Consider the following 13,707-nt stretch of genomic DNA (forward strand, 5'->3'; position numbering starts at 1 on the left):
TAGGTGGCAGGTCCTGCAGGATTATGTTCTGCAAGTTAGTGTTCCCACAGGACTGGACTGTGCAAGACCAAAATGGGATATGAGACGAGAAATCATACTAGAATCTCTTTATAAATAATAATTAAACTTTTAAACCAATAAAGAAATTGAAATAGTTTGTTAATTCTGAACATGTATTTAAGTCGTATTTAGAATTGTCTCTTGAAAAGTGATAAACATACTCTATCCAAACTATATGAAAATCACTTTGTCATAACAATAAATAAATCATTCAATTCTCCGAAATTGTAAATATCGCATAATTAATTTATTATTTTTAACGGTAACATTTAACAAAATTTATTTTTTTTTTTTTTATACAAATGACAAAATCGAAGCTACTACTGGGAATTAATTACATTTATTGAATTGACCAAAAAGTAATGGATTTTTTTGCAATAGACAAAAATTTGTCTAAAATTGAGTAAATTACAGCAAACAAGTCATATTTACAGAATCTGTCCGTTTCCTATTTATTAAAAACGCACAACGCAAAAAAATAAAAGTGAGCCTGAGTACAAATAGAAATCAACATCTATTCATGAAATAATGGCTGAACTAATGTTGTTAATTGACTCTCTCTTTCTATCCGAGTATATATAAATAACAATTATTACATTATTACGTTACAATATTACTAAATTAATTTTAATATACTTATAAATTATATATGCAATTCATTTCAATAATATAAAAGCAATTATTAATTAGAATTCTCAGTATAATTGACGGTTAGCCGTCAGTTTAACCATTTTCTGTCAAATTAAAAATTTGATGGGCTTTCAGGGAAGATTGAATGGAAGAGTCACGCTGCATGAGGGTCGCAATGATTTGCAATTAGTGAATTTGTGCGTACCTACAAGATCGGCGATTGTTGTAAGTAGTGATCAATTGTGATGCTGCTCGACACAAGCAATTAAAGCTTCAGAATAACAAAAATCCACATATTTATCACGTGCAATTGTACACTATAGATTAATCAATATTTAAATTTATCTTTATGTTGCATTCACTTATTGTAGATTGTACGTAATTAAGAAAACTAAATTACGTAGCACATGTTTTGCAATCATTCTTAACTCTTTTTTTTTCACTCTGCATATATTAATTTTTACATTACAGTAAATAACAAAACACTGTGTTATTTTATATATATAATTAATAATTGACTTGTTTAATCCGCTTTTAGACTTGATGCACTTTTTATTAACAAAATGCATTTTGAAATCGCCGCACGTTAAATAAGAAATATACAAATAATCGATTCACTGCTATGACAGCACTTTTTATTAAAAATAAAAAAATTACTAAATATGACACTGAAGTCTACGAATTCTGTGTCAGATTGTTGTTCACAGTTTGAACGGTCGGTTTAGACTGATAGGCTAATAAAACGAACTGATTGTTCCATCTAAAACAGAAATAAGTCTACTAGCCTGCTCTGTATTGTTTCTATGACTGCAAAAGAGTAGTAAGATAGTCAGGTTTTCTAAGAAACCTTAGGATATAAAAGGTTGTATTTTCCTGCCGTTTGACCTGACAAGGTGTTCTAGGAATATATATATATATTGTATATATATTGTATATATTTAAAAATTAAAAAAAGAAAGAGAAAAAAATATGCAAAAAGTTTACCTGTAAAGAACAAACCTATGTATTTTTCAGTCATGCAATGAATACTGTAACATATTGGCAGGAGATAGCCAATCCAGGGTGTTGTGATAAAGAGTTCTCTCTATCACTCTAACATGTTACAATGTATTAAGTGCATAGTTTTGAGAACATTCAGACAGTACATTGTAACTATAATAAATTGTGTGTTAGAGAGAAAGCGTCACTATATAGTTCAAGAACATTCGGATTATAAATCATTTAATAAGATAAATCGGCTTTCTTTAATTCTTTCTTTAATATATTATAGAGTTCACTACAATATTCAATTTTTTCACATCGAACATTTTTAATCTATAAATCATTTTCCTGTGTTATATAAAGCAATAACAATTTTACATGTCATTTGAAGAGATGTCATTTATCAAAAACAATAATAATTTTTAATAAATTTTCTTTCATCTAAAGAGATGAAATAAAAATTATAAATTAAACTCTGATAAAAAGAAAAATTATTAATAACAAATTTTTAAATAAATTTTACAATTTTATATTAATAACAATTTTTATAAAAAAATTTACAGTATTATAAATGTAATATATTCTATTACAAAATATTATACAAAATAATTTAAATTTCTGTTTAAAGAAATAGTAAATATGTGACTATATTTTTGTAGATTTCGTTTTTTAATAAAATAATTTATTTCAAATACTTAAAAGGAATATAAGTCAGATAGGTTTGAGATTTAAATATACGTTAAAGTTAATTTTTCGATGGTATCTTGAAGTATTTCGAGCTGTATTTGGAGAAGCATTTAGCTATGTGAAGGCCGAGTATCCCCGACAGCTGCAGTTCGCTGTTGTTCGGTGGTGGGACGGCTGCGACTTGCATTAGTGCAATGACGGCCTGCCACGGTATGGCAGAAGGGGAGGTTCCTGAAGTAAGAGAGAAGAATGAGAAAGGGAAAGGATCTCTCTTTGTCCTCATCAAGATCCTTACGGCAAAGTATTTCCCATTGGCGTAGGAGATCGTTGTTTATCTTCTTGGATAATGTCATCGAATTTTTTTGTAATATTATAATTTATATAAAGCCGAAGGTAATATATAGGAAAAAAAAAGTTATATATAAATAACCACGTATTTATAAGTATTTTAAAAATAATAATTAGAGAGTTTGAATCGGATTTATTTATTTGCTGCTGTAAACTTATATTAATCAATAAATTCACAAACAATAATATCTAAAAGAAATGTTATATTGGTAACAACATTACCAATCGAAAGCAGAAAATTTACAAATACAGCTAAATTGATTTTATAATACAAATTGTGTGTGTGTGTGTGTGTGTGTGTGTGTGTGTGTATTTTAATCATGATATAACATTATTTACAACATTAACATACACTAGTAGCATGTAACAAAATATTTATTTTTATTTTAATTTCAAGAATGCACATATTTTTATATGAACTTAATATAAAATTCCTTAAATTTTGAATAAACGACGACGGTTTCACGCCATTGCTCTTTAAAACTGGCAAACTAGCCACTCGCAGCCCTGCTGCCTGGCAGTTAACTTCTGCCAGATTCCGACTTCGTTTCTTGAAGTATTGTTACACCCAATGCATTTTTGACAGGTACCAACGCGCGTCCTTCTACGTAGGAGGGATTAGCGTGTAAAATCAGAACATGTGTGCCGCTTCTTTGCGAGCCCGCAAGTGTGGGTCAGGCAGAGAGGATCTAGAGCAAAGAAGAGGAGAACCTCTTTCACTTCGTTCATTGGTATTTTATTATCGACATCGTAGTCAACCGGGATACTCAGTTCTTCGACCGGACTATTAAGCCCGGGGATGATAAATTTTTATAAAGCTATTCCGCCGTTAATAGTCACTTACTTTCGGTCAGGTTCTTTTGAAACCTGTTTTTTAGAAGGATCGTAGCATATGCGACTGGGTGATGTTTTATGATCGTATCTATACACGCAAAACCTACTTGCTTTCGGATTATCAATCGATGTTTTTTTTTTTTTTTAGACCGTTTTTGGCCGCCAAATTTTTGGCATGTGACAAGCGACACGTGAAATATTGGATTGTATTTGTTGCGCAATTAACAAACAACTGAAATGGATTTTTATTTATTGTTTATCTCATTTCTTGTGCTAGTGACATAAAGAAAGATTTGCGTTTTGATTATGTTTTTACAATTGGTAACATAAAATTATAATTGCTTTAATATTACAGTATTTTTTTTAGATTAATATTGTTTATATTGAATCATATTCTTCTTATAAAAAATGTCCTATAAAACACGTTCCTAAAACGCTTCATTAAAAGTTAATGTCAAGTTAAGATTAAAAAAATAAATTTTCGATATTAAAAAATTAAAAAATTAAAAAGATAAACAAAATTCAAAGAAGAAAATTGTTCAGAATGTTCACCGTGTGAACCAATGCAATTCTTCGCATCATTTTCTGCATTATTAACTTTTTTATATGTAACGAAGCATTTTAGGAACATGTGTTATCGGAACTTTTTTGTTTGCCTTGAGGAAAAGAACATGAGCTAGCCCAGTCATTACGAAACATCTTGTATAACCTTGTATAATAGCTTTTAAAAAAAATTCTTTACTGATTTATAAAAGTTAAAACTAACAAAAATATGTATCCCTGATAGGTAAAGGTTTTCCAAGGTTTCATTCTACAGTTTTTCAAGAGTTTTTTTAAAGACATACAGTTGAAAGGCGTACAATTAAGTTTTAACTCGATTTGGCACTTAATTCTGTAACCTATGCTATGCAAATGATTTTAAACTATTGGTTATATTACGATGTTCTTTTTCTCTTTTCTCCTCTTTTCTTCTTCGTTTGCGCATGACTATTTCCAAAGAAATAATTTGTCTGTCAATATAAATGCATAAATCGATAATTGTAAAAAATTGAGCAATGACTTAGTTAAGTCTCGATAACAAAGGGCTTACTGCATTGTTATAAATCTCAAAATCTTTTAAAATAACACGTCTTACCTGAGAAATGCTTCTTCGCCTCTCGAGCTGATTGTAAGATTTTGCATCTCTGATTCGAGATAAGGATCTCTCACCCGCGTACGTCGAACACAGCGATGTTTGACGAAGGGCGACAGGGCGGCGGCGTGAATGTGCAACGAATCTTTTTCTCGCTGCCTCTTTACACTTATTTGATCTGTGAACGTGCAAGTTTCTCGTGCCTCGTCCCACCCTTGCGTAGAATTAGCGTGAGAAAGTGAGAGGAAATTATTCGGTTAGAAAAATTATCATTTCTTTTCAAATAAAATAATTTTTTTTTTAGAACTTTAAGAAGAATCTAGAATCTAAAATAGATTTTTAAGCAAAGTATATGTGTGTATATGTATGAATAATGTATATATTTGTAAAAAATATAATATGTATTTTTACTTACTTTTCTTATTTAAATACAGCGATTATTTGACATTATCTCTCTTTCGAGTTTTGTTTTCATGCAATTACGTTATTGTACAAACACATTGGGTTTTTGGAATTTTTTTCAAAATAATAAATATATTTCAAATTACATTTAATTATTTTAGATGCGCGAGTAAAAATTTAAGATAAATTTTATCAAACAAATCACGCTTTGCTTTCTAGAAAATATTTATAAATTAAAATAGAAAATATTAAACAAACATACGCACACATACACACACACACACACATATATATATATATATATATATATATATATATATATATAAGATCATATTATTATATATAAGATTGAGATTTACACTCTACCTTATTGCATCTCAAAATCAAAATAGTTTTAAAAATTGTGTAAATAAACTGCCGTTTACACATTTTATCGTATAATATTTCAATCGATTCTAGTTACACTCTAGCATGATCTCGCGAGTTTCCTTTAATAAGCGACGAATTCCTCTCATACGTTGACCCATCGAGAGACGCGGTAACGAAATCTCGTAACCAATAGCGTTGTCGGTCGACGGGTGATCTCCCCACTATAGACCGAATGGGGCAACTAGCTAAGAAGACCCGAAAATATCCATGAAGTATAAAACGCGGCTTCTACATACATATACACGGGTGCATAGGCGTCGATATATGCAGGATATATCAAATTGTCAGTAATTCACGTGATCGGGAAATATCTAGTTTTAATGGTTGCAATTTGTTTATAATATCAACTTTTCGTTTTTTAATTATTATTAAAAAAACCGTGTATTAATTGTATAATGTATAAGTTAATTAATTATTTAAAAATAAATTAATAATAATTATTAATAATTTAATTATTGAATCTTTGAATACATTACTTTATATATATAGAGATATAATTTTATACCACTAATAATTTTGCGAACCATTCTCAATTTTTGTGTGCATAAAATTTACACTATAATTCATCTATAACACAGAAACTGCGCTACTAGCTGTTAAAATTGCAACATACTCTAAAATTACAATTTCAACGGCGCACAGTATATATTTCCTTTGTTCGAAATTCTACCACTATACTAAAAGACGTTCACAATGCGGGCGCTAATGTCCATTTACCGTGTGGGGACTATAGGGCCCTTGAACCTATTCGGTTGTTTTACTTTAGTGCTTTACAGGCCGGTTATAATACTTTTCTTAGCAGTGTCAGGTAGAAGATTCCAAGCCCGTGAAGAGATCAATATGACTTAAAAACTTATCACGCAAGTATAACTTGTCAAAATTATATTCTTTTATATTTACGTACAATAATATTTATATAAGGTTTATATGAGATAACAATTTAAATTATTATAAACAATTTGAACTATTTTATTTTCACAACACAATTTTGCGAATAATTTAATTAGCAGATTTTGGAAACAGATTGACTTTTGAAGAACTTTTTCATCAAATTTCTAATGTGAGAAAACAAATGTTCATTAACATAATGTAAACAATTTAAAATGTATTTTTTGTTTATTAATTTTATACATTACGTGTACAAAATTCACACGTCAAAGTGATTTTAAAAAAATATGATGTGCAAACAGCGCGTGTTGAAGACCAAAAGAAGAAAAATACGACAAAATTGATTATACGCGAGTAGATTGCACCTGCGAAATAATGAAATGCATAATGAGGGGCTTTTGGTTCGAGTTTTCGGTGATTTGCCGATCAGCACGAAGCTCTTATTGGGTGGTCTTCTTATTATAATCGTTTTCTCAATGACTCCATAGCAAAGTCGGCCAGAAGCATATGGTTTTTGGCCGTTGATTCACGATGACTGGGCTCTACAGAGAGCAGTATTGTATAACTCACGAGTGATTTTTCATGGGAGCGCAGTACGTCAAAAAATGTACAGCCGTTCCGCAATTAGGTCTGGACCGCACAAAAACTGGCTGCTCAATTCAGAGCTAAGCCGTGGAACCGCTGCAACTAATGACTGCAGCGATGATGGGCGCTTTCAATGTTTTTGGGAAATTCTTCAAACATTGTGATAATTTTCTAAATATATTTTTATATATTTTCTTATATAGCAATAAAATTTATTATGTTCAACATGAAAGAAAAAAATTTAGAAATAAGAGAATTAAATTCTCTTTGCATTATGGCCCAAACAACTATTCATTATTTTCAAGGTTTCTCAATAACATCGATAAATCAGCCGAATCCATCTTTCTTTTACTTCAAGTAATTTTTTTTTTTTTTTCTAATGCTTATCCAGCCTCACGGGATTCTCGTTTGAATACTAAACCGGATTAAAACGACGAGAGAAACAAAACCAATAATCACGTATGAAAACATCTCGAAACGAAATATTTCCGAACAGATCGACGCTCTTTGAACGGCACAGCAAAGTCCTCAAGGATACCCTTGGAAGGACGCTCTAATAACCAGTGGCTGTCGCGAAAAGGGGTAGCTCTCGCAATACCAATCGTACGGGCGGAGGAAGTTGATACGATGAAAGGGGGAATAGATAGACCGGGACGAACAGGCGCGGTACGTGGGACGGGAATACTGGGCAATTATCATTTCTTGTAGGAGCCGGCCGTATCGTCACAGGCGGTTTTGCAACATTCGGAACCCTCATTGTGGCGTGGTTCCTCTCGGCCTCTCCTCTTTTCACCCACCGCGTCCGTCTTCTTCTGCGCGCTCGCTCTCTCTCTCTTTCTCTCTCTCTCTCTCTTTCTCTCTCTTTCTGTCTTTCTTTCTCTCGTCGCCTTCCGCCCGCTCTGTCCGCATACGCTAAAACAAAACGAAGGAGATGCATGGCGCGCTCTCAAGGATAACAACTATGAAGCCTAGTCGAGAAGCTAAGCCGGCGGCCATAATGCGAACAATTGAAACCGTTGCACCGCTCTTCTCGGTACCTGCAGCTGTGACAACTCGGCACTTGGTGGTTGCACGCACGTCGCGACAACGAACGCAGATGCGCGCCGCCCCGGGGCAATTAATGCGGGCTCACGTACGTCGTACCCGGAAGACGGGAATTGCGGGCAATTAGATACGTCCTGAAGGAGCGGGCATCGCGTCGCGAATCTTGCGATCCAAATCAAATCACAAAGCTGCTTTTATAATTACGAAATAATAAATGCAGCGAGATGTTTAAAAAATTTTACTAAAATATTAGAAAGGAAATAATAACTTATTTTTATTAAAAAAAAACATGAGAGCAATGTAATGGATTAATGAAAAATTATTTTTGATTAAGAAACTAAAAATAGTGTTATAAAAATTGTACTTTACTTTGCAAAATAACAAGCGTAAAAATTATGTTTAATTATAAAATCATATATTTAAAAAAAATGCTTTGAATAAAAAGGCGAATAGTTATTTATAAGAAGAGCTATATATCAACATCGGAATGTTTTTATTCTATGCCGATGGGCAAAAATATGATCAGTTACACAACTTTTATATTCTGACTGAACAAAGAATACATTTGACACATTTAAAGGCAGGTCTCTTTCATAGGTCAAAAGGAAAAAGAATTCTGTAACCCGATGCTATTGGCAGCGATGCAAGTCCAGCAACCAATATTTGGAGCCATATAATGAACATCGCGTCTGTAGTCACACCTTTGCAAGATAGACTAACCTTCACTACACTCAGAAAAATTTCATCATGTTTTGAATACCTTTCTCGTAATAAATTCTATTAAATTAAACATTTTTCAATCTATTTTTTTCTCTCACAAACGAAAAGAAAATTTATATATTAATAAATTAAGTAATTAATCATCGATCTTTGCCTTTGCGTGTTTAATCATTAAAAAAAAATGTCATGACGATAAACAAATCGTTTTTAATATATCGGAGCATGTTTGTCGAATCGTTGCGGACTACGGTCGCATAAAAGAACGCGAATCGCTGGCAAATCTTTACGATCGCACCTATCGTAACGATGACGATTATTCGCGGCGCGCCGCGGGCATAAAAAAAATTTATTTTACTTTGGAGGAAATAAATGTGAATCGCCGAATTTCTCAAACTGGCGCGAGAAGGGTCCGGGGAATCGGGCGTTGCCAGTAATGGAACTTGGACAACGTCGAGGTCGAATGTGAGGGTAGAGAGAAGGGGGGAATGCGGTGGAGTGGGCCTTACCGAGCGTAAAGGACTTAGGCGAGTCTGAGGCAGGACCCAAAAGTCGTCTTGCATGGTCAAAAGGTCCAATCTCATTTGGTACTAGCATGCCTCGCTCACTCACCTCCCGGGCCTCGAATTACTGCCTTCGTTTTCTCTCTGTCCATGTCTCCTTCTCTGTTTCTCTATCTGTCTCTCGTCCCTGTAACATCCCTGCTCCGTAGAACCGTCTCTCCCTAATACTCATCCCACTCTTCGATGTTGATCATTATCGCCAGACATTCCAAGATGCGTTCGTAGTGCAAATGCAGCATTATTAAATGCAACAATCTCGCACGAGCGTTTGTAATTTGGAGAAGAATAGAACAATACGAATAAAAGTAATTTTGAATGATTGTTATTGTTGAAAAGGTTGCAACTTCCTCAAGAGTTTCGTCGCGTCTTATTTGAGTGTGGCAACTACTAATTGTCTACGATAATTGTTCGAATAAATTATTTCATTTTGTAAAGAAGATAATAATAAGAAATATTTTACATAAAAATTGACAAATTTTCACACGAATGCAACCATTAATTCTTTTTATTTCATGAGAAATTTTATGAATCGCTTCTTGTATATACTTCGCACTTTATCACTAAAACCTACTTATTACTAGGTATATGTATATGTAAAAGAATACGAAAAAATAATATTCTGTGAGTTTTCGGCTTTACTGTCATTGTTTTGATCGATCGTCAGTCTCAATCGAGATGATTCTTCGCGCTGCGCTTAGGCCGTGCCAACAAAATCGATTGAAAATGAACTCCCGACTGGTCTCATCATCGCCGACTCAAAGTGTTCTATCCGCTCGTCTCGTCTAACAGCACCGATGCTTCCGCGCGTTGCTCATGCACTAGAGAAGCCGTGTACGGTTTCAAAGAAATGAAAGAAACAGAAGCGGCCGACGTTGATGAATGAAGCTGATGAATCAGATATCCTCGTAAGGCCTTTCTTTACGATCGCGGGCGTCAAGATAAATAGATTCTCCTTTTTATTTCGCTTGATATACCGGAGGCAGCTATTCGGCCTATGGTACATGCCGGATCGAACGATCGGGTTGACTGCGCTTTTAAGATCCTCGAAAGGAATTTTCAACTGAAATCTGTACATGATATTTGGCCTTGACTTTGCTTTCGATCTCAAGCTTCAAGATATTTTTCGTTAATTTTAAAAATGTCAAAAAAAATAGTCTTATTTGATAATTATGATAAAAGCAGATAATGTGAGTAAAAATGTAATTTTTACATATGAAATATTAACGATTTGAATACAATCAAAGTTTCTTAAATTTTAATTTCATGATTGAAAAAATATTATTATATTTTATTATTAATTTGACTAAAAATAGAATTTTTACATGTAAAATGTTATGAAATATTAACTATTAAAATACAATCAAAGTTTCTTAAATTTTAATTGCATGATTGAAAAAATATTATTAATAATATGATAAATAAATATAAAATATTAGAATCGGCGCCACTTAGACGGTGATTTTCATATCGCAGGCTAATTATATAAATTTTTAGAAACAAGAAAAAATACAAGGGTTTAAAAAAAAAAAATACAGCTTTTCTACTTGCAAAGCATGCACACGTGTCGTGTGAAGGATAACGATAATCTCGTACACGCGACAATTCGTCGAGCTCGATGTCGAATGGCGATACCGCGTGACGAATTATGCGGATTTTCATGCGATCGCTCAAAACTTTCGCCATCATTACGTCGGTCAGTCACACTTTTCGCGCGATCCAATCTCCGTCGTGCGAATTATCACATGTCCTACGATAACTCGCTATGCTATTCGCTGGCGTCCTATCACACGGGTATCTCCACTAATTGGGATTTCGCAGGATCGTAAGACGGTTCGTGAAAAAAAGAAAAAAAAAAAAAAGAAGAAAACATTTATACGGCGGCACACTGGAGAGAGGGCGTGGGTCCTAGCACGGTATGACGCGATAATGCGGTACGAACACCGTCGAGGAAGCAGGCGTAGAGGGGCGTAAGGGAATAAAAAGGGGATCGAACTGTGGCGAGAAAAAGAGAGACGGAGAGAGAATCGAATGAGGCAAGAAGAAAAAAAAGAAGACCGGACGAGGTGACGGAGAGAGGATGACGAGAGAGGAGGGAGCGGAAGGGGACGGGTGGTCCTGCCGTACTGACCTTGACTAGGCCCGAAGTTGAGGTGGGTTGAGATGCTGCCGGACCCTCTTGTCGCGCCCCTCCATTCCCCTCTTTCTTCTCTACCGTTGCCCTCCCGAGGTTCTACCTTCTGTGCCCCGCGGCACTCCGCGCACACCGGCGGGCCCCACCGGGTCTGCCCTGTAGTTCTGCATTCGCAGACTCCTCCATCAAGGACATCACAAAAAGTACATTAGACGAAAACACGTTGCCATTATACCGCGGCGTACCGCGAGAGAGCGAAAACGCTATGTCTGCGCAAAGGCCGGTGTGCACCGACACTGCAGGCCCGACGGCCCGCCATTCGGGCCCCCGCAACACCGCCAAAAAGAGGCCCACGGACACATCTCCCCTGTCTCTCTATGACTACGCCTGGATTAGGTCGCGCTCGCGACTCCGATGCATTATTTTCATACAAAATCAACGAGTAGGAATAGCGAGCCTGATATAACCGGTATAATATACTTGATGTAAAATCACAGTTTTTGTAAGATCTTTTTTGTAAGAATTTAAAAGATACATATTGAACGATTGCGAACTTGAAACGGAGAGGTAACCTTGCTAAAAAAATTCTCATTAAATTATTTATAACGGATGTTTTATTGGATTTTGGATATGGAATAATTTATTGTTAATAATAATGTTAATGATTTTACATTTCATTACGTTAACGTGAATAAATCACATGTATCCGCAGATAAATACTATAAAATGAGAAATTGAAATTGGTATTATTTTATGACGCAGTCATTCGACTGGTTTTTTTCCATCTATTATACGAAATATTGATTAATGAAGAATCATAAATTCAATTCAGATGAAGTTGGAACGAAATTTACGTACGCGCGAGAGGCATAAAATTATGGGCATACGAATCAGGTATATTTGGCGGCCGTACAAAGCTAGTAAACCTTGAAAGTTGAGATTCACTTGCGATAAAAATTCTTCATGTGTAAGTTAGCAAACGGATTGATTTCTTTAAATCACAAAAAAAAATAAGATTTTTTTAAAGTTTTTTTTTGTTATAATAATTATTAAAATTTTACCACACTTTTTTTTTTAATTAAATTCAACTTTAATTTAAAGATTAAAACAGATAATGTTTATCAGGATATAAATAGACCAGTGTAATACAATGTGAGATGTACTATATATATAAATTTATAATCCATTGGCGCGCATTTAATTCATAATCAGAAAATCACAAAATGACGAAACGCGCCTTAACTATCGCCTTTACTTCTGACCCTCACAGTGCACTTCACCACTCACTCTCTCAAGATCAAGGTCAGCTCTTGGGAGATGACTGGACTCTTTAAGCGACGTACCTTTTCTTCGTTATCCGCTACGTTTCTCGCTCTCCGACACATACACCAGGGCCTAAAGTAAAAGTATCGTGCGGAAACATTTGCGCGAGAAACGACGCATAATACATGTTTTAGCACGTAATTTCATGAACATATACGCACACATACACACACACGCGCGCACACATATACAAAATAATAATTTAAAAACCGTGATTTGTAATGGAATACATTATCACGTCGTTAAAAATGCAATTATTATTATCGAGGAAATTTTAATCATAATTATCAATTATGATGCAACATCCGAATATTTTTTAATAATTATCTTTTGAGGAAGAGGGAAGAAGATACTTTATTAAGAAAAAATATTAAAATGTATTAGATTACTGATCAATGTGTCCATCGGTATTAAATTACCTAAAGATAGTCGTCCTCTTTAAAATTTACAATATGTTTGTATAAAAAAAAAACTCTTCTATAAATTAACCAAATCATTTATTCATCACGTCTTGCTGCATTAATTCATCGCAAACGAATAATTTCAGTTTCTCTTCGCACTTTATCATGTTGAAATCTGAAAGAAACAGCAATATTCGTTTAAAATCTAAACGCATATAATGGATAATTCACGATAATTTTGATAAGATATTGTGTAACCAACGGCAACCACGGCAGCCGAGTTTGGCGCTCGCTTAAAGCTTTCTCCAAAGCGATCATTAAACAGCAGCAACTGCAACGTGCCTAGTCTACTCGATGCAGTTATACATGCTTCGCATCATCTGCGCACGACTCAACAGATTTATTATCCACCTTGATGTTATATCGCACATGGGCGGTCCACCGTCGCGCCAATGCCTTCATGACGCAGTCTGATACATCTTTATATATTTCCGAGTAATTTAGTCAGCTTGCTCAACAGCAGTAACGCGTAATGTAATTTCATGTTAACAT

General features: G+C 34.2%; 1 protein-coding gene across 2 annotated transcripts in view; it reads left to right on the forward strand.

Moving 5' to 3' along the window:
• Positions 1-3,898, forward strand: part of LOC140669011 (uncharacterized) — a 54,660-nt gene extending 50,762 nt beyond the window's left edge. The window contains exons 4-5 of one of the 2 annotated variants that reach the window (XM_072898440.1): positions 3,293-3,437; positions 3,689-3,896. The gene's annotated coding sequence lies outside the window, so the exon portion shown is untranslated. Of the gene's footprint in view, positions 1-3,292 lie in introns of both variants that reach the window. The other variant, XM_072898432.1, reaches the window with a different exon arrangement.
• The last annotated feature ends 9,809 nt before the right edge of the window (positions 3,899-13,707 follow it).

The sequence above is a fragment of the Anoplolepis gracilipes genome, chromosome 1, assembly GCF_047496725.1.
Source record: "Anoplolepis gracilipes chromosome 1, ASM4749672v1, whole genome shotgun sequence".
NCBI lineage: Eukaryota > Metazoa > Arthropoda > Insecta > Hymenoptera > Formicidae > Anoplolepis > Anoplolepis gracilipes.